Source organism: Grammomys surdaster, unplaced genomic scaffold, assembly GCF_004785775.1.
Source record: "Grammomys surdaster isolate TR1022 unplaced genomic scaffold, NIH_TR_1.0 80, whole genome shotgun sequence".
In the NCBI taxonomy this organism is placed as follows: Eukaryota; Metazoa; Chordata; class Mammalia; order Rodentia; family Muridae; genus Grammomys; species Grammomys surdaster.
This window is the reverse complement of record NW_021604572.1, coordinates 26,547-30,968: the sequence shown is the minus strand read 5'-3', so window position 1 is coordinate 30,968 and position 4,422 is coordinate 26,547. Positions and strand designations below refer to the sequence as shown.

At 38.1% G+C, this 4,422-nt stretch overlaps 1 pseudogene; it reads left to right on the top strand.

Annotated features, from left to right (window-relative positions):
- Positions 1–3,125: 3,125 nt before the first annotated feature.
- LOC114631197 lies at positions 3,126–4,078 on the top strand (annotated as a pseudogene).
- Positions 4,079–4,422: the final 344 nt, after the last annotated feature.

Here is a 4,422-nt window from a genome sequence, read left to right as displayed (position 1 = left end):
TTCTGATAAATTTGCCTATATGTATTACCTTTCCACTCTATTAGTACTTTTTGTAGACTGATAACAAATCATATGGGTGAGTTTTGTAGGTAAGCAAAATGTCTCTCTTTGTGTTGTGCCTTATATCCTTCAAATGAATCACCCGTGATGTCTGCTGTTAGATGTTCTAATCCAGATGCTGGCCTCAAAACTTAAACTACTCAGACCTTCGAAGGGCCATTGACAAGAAAGTCAAACAGCTAGAGATTGTCATCACTAATCTGAAGAAATCCCTCGTTTCACTGTCTGGAGAGACCTCCAAAAATACAAAGATCCTTATTGGACTTGATTTACTCTATTTTAAGAGTAAAGGCTATGTACAGCTCTTGACTGTGTACAGCCCTTAAAGAAGAATATTGCCTTTACATAGACAAGACAGGGATGATTAAAGAGAGCATGAAAAAGGTCAGAGAAGACCCTGAGAAAAGTCAGAGACAGAAAGAGAAAGATGAGTGCTGGTACAAGAATTGGTTTTCAACCTCTCTAGGGTTGTCAACCCTACCTCCTCTCATCTTGGGACCATTATTTGGGTTCTTTTTGCTTATTTCTTCTGGTCCCTGGGCCTCAAATAGGATGACTAACTCTGAGAAACAACAGATAAATAATTTGTTAGCAAAGCCTATTCAGATAGATTATCATAAGTTAGCTATGGAGGACCATGAGACTCAATACGAGGTTCTTACCTTATCCAGGTTGTTCCCAAAACCCATTTCCACCCAACCTAAAAGAGGGGACTTCTGCCCCTAAACCAAACATAGAGGGGCCACCCAGAACCCCCTCTGACAGGGGACTTGAATTCTTGTTTAGGCTGCGAGGCTAAGCACTGCAAGGGAATATGAATAAAAGTTAAAAATATCTCTCTGGGTTCCCTGAGGGACAAACTTGACTGCATAGGGGTTGATGTCAAAAGTATCGCCTCTCCAGGAAAAAGATATCGGGATAGGTATGGCCCTCATGCCTCACTGGCAACAACAGTGGTCCGGAGCCATTACAAGGTCTCCTTCAATTACTGGAGGTCAGGCCTTTATCCCCACCTTCACAAGATTAGAATTGCCATAGCTCTTCTATACTTAGAGAAGGGAGTAGATGTCAGGGGCAGCCCTGCTTACATACTGAAGGCCTAAAATCAGCCATAGGCTTAAAGTAGGCAATCAGCCAGTCATACTTGTATACTAACACCAAGTCTTGGGTCTCTGTGGATAAACACTGAAACAGATGGCTATAAGCTATTGTAAATAGGCAGTTTTGGTGACATTTTACCAGCCTGAGTAGTCATAGACCACTAGTATATAGGTAGCCATGGCAGATATTACCAACTTAGATAAGGACAAGTGGATCATAGGCAGAGCCATAATGAACTATCCTCTGAACCCTCATCCAACCAATACCCTGTTCTGAAAAATATTTGAATTACCCCTGAACACCCATGCTCCAGTGTCATCCCCTTCCCCACAGCCTGCCTTTTTTGTATTTATAACCCCTGTGTGAATGAGTATAAATTACAATTTGAAAAAATAATAAAATTATATTTAAAAAAAGAAAGTAAATGACAAAGTATTGGGTAGTAATGATGCTTTTAATATAACACTTTTTCAGTCTCTTATCAGCTCAAAGTTGTCAACATGGATGATATTGTTGGAGGCTGAATTTCAGCTACTTTCACTGACAGGTGAAGGTATTAGAATTGGTGAAGTGCTGTCATATTTACAGGTGAAGTGTTTTTGATAATTAATCCAAAAGAATTCAACAAACTTTAAATGGAAACAAATAAGAAAATATAATCATGAGTCTCTCTTTAAAACAACTAAATCACAGTATGTTAGAATGGGAAATAGAATCTAAAAGTAATATCTTGTTCAAGACAATAGTAAGATAGGAATTGATTGCCTTGGTTCTTCTCGTCAACAGGCAACTGTTTTGTTTACCCACTATCAGAAATAATTTCACCTGGGGTTACCTCACAGACAATGACCATTATTGCAAGTAGAGACATTTTTTTTTTTTTAATAATGCAACTCAGGCAAAGGTAAAGCAAACAAAGGGAGAATATCAATTTTTACTATGTTCAGCCTCCATTTTAAATTCCAGAATATCTGTTAATTATATAGGAGGTCACTACTGCTACATATCCAGTTCTATATAGAAATACACCATCTTCTGGAAAAACAGAGCACCTGAAGGAAATAAAGGATTTTTTCCCTTTTGCCTATATAAGCTCATGCTCTCCAGGGAAGTTTTCTGGCAGAAGGCAAGGAGTTGTGATTCCTGCTTTCCACACTTCAGTTTTATCAGGGACACGGAGGAGGATTGGCTGCCAATCAATAAAGAGTGGCTTCCAGAAGGTGCAATTTTCATATAAAGTTTTGTGAGGCATTCTGATCTGAAGGAGAAACAAACGATGTTTTCTTCTCAGGTAAATGTATGCATGGGTATGGGACAAGATGATTATTTTCACAGAAGTAATCTCATTATTATAACATCCAATCTTTCACTGTGCTAACTCACATTAACAAACTAAAAATAACCTTTCATATTATTCTCTGTTTTAATTTTCATAACAAGGTATACAACATATTATTTAATATATATTTAATTTTATTACATATTAAATTATTTAATAAATGTATAGTACATAAATCATATATATCATATATTAAATTATATTATAAATACATAATAAATAGTTTATATAATAAGACTGAGAGCATATTGCCATAGGTCTCAGCTTTCCTGCTGCTGCAACTCTTTAATACAATTCTCAGGTTGTATTGACACAAACCATATACTTATTTTCATTGCTGGTTCATAACCATAATGTTGCTGCTGCTATGAAGCATGCTATGAATTATGTAAATATCTTTGCTTTCTCGTGGCTTAGGAAACCACCGTTATATCATTTAGGGAATTATGCCATTTGACCATGAAAAATGTCAATATCCACAGGTTAAGAAATGCTAGACTGACTTAAAGGACTACCCTTTCCCGTTCCGGCTTGACCGAACCAGGCTCGTGGGCCAGTGACACCCAGAAATTAAGAGGTTTTTAAAACCCGGGAGCTCGCGGACGGCTGCTCCGCTGCTGTCAACATGCCACAAAATGAATATATTGAATTGCACCGCAAACGATATGGCTATCGTTTGGACTACCATGAGAAAAAGAGAAAGAAAGAAGGTCGGGAGGCCCATGAACGTTCAAAGAAGGCAAAAAAAAATGATAGGCCTGAAGGCTAAGCTCTACCATAAACAGCGCCATGCCGAGAAAATACAAATGAAAAAGACTATTAAGATGCATGAAAAGAGAAACACCAAGCAGAAGGATGATGAGAAGACTCCACAAGGAGCAGTGCCTGCCTATCTGCTGGACAGAGAGGGGCAGTCCAGAGCAAAAGTACTTTCCAACATGATTAAGCAGAAAGGAAAAGAAAAGGCGGGAAAATGGGAGGTTCCTCTACTCAAAGTTCGTGCCCAAGGAGAAACAGAAGTATTGAAAGTTATTCGAACAGGAAAAAGAAAAAAGAAGGCATGGAAGAGAATGGTTACTAAAGTCTGCTTTGTTGGTGATGGTTTCACAAGAAAACCACCTAAATATGAAAGGTTCATTAGGCCAATGTGTCTACGTTTCAAAAAAGCCCATGTCACACACCCTGAGCTGAAGGCTACTTTTTGCCTGCCTATACTCGGTGTGAAAAAGAATCCATAATCCCCATTATACACAACCCTGGGTGTGATCACCAAAGGTACAGTTATTGAAGTGAATGTGAGCGAGTTGGGCCTTGTGACACAAGGAGGCAAGGTTATTTGGGGAAAGTATGCCCAAGTTACCAACAATCCTGAAAATGATGGGTGCATAAATGCAGTCTTACTGGTTTGACAGTGACATCATACAAGTCATTCCACTCACTAGGAAGACTACATGCTGTCAGGAAAACACCATCGCTGTGACCTTTCTGAACTACCATGCAGCCTTACCCCGTGTGCAGTCATCAAGAAGTATTCATTAAGGTGTAAAGGAAAATAAAACACTGCCCTATTTTACAGTTGGTCTTTGGTTTGGGGGCCTAATGACTTACATGTTAATAAAATTTAGTGACTGAGTAGCAAAAAAAAAAAAAAAAAAAAAGAAATGCTAGACTATTGGATCTTTGCAGAAAAGTCTAATACTCTTTCTCTCAGATCATAAGTCATTAAAAATTACTATTAGTTTTTGATTAAATAAAAATTCACATAGTTAACTAATCCTTTCTTGGGACAAATATAGAACTTAGCCAATAGATATGAAGGCAAATGGTTAATTTTAATTTCAGTGTCTATTGCAATTCATTGATGTGGCTGTAGAGTTCTCTAAGGAGGAGTGGGAATGTCTCAATTCTGCTCAGAAGGCTTT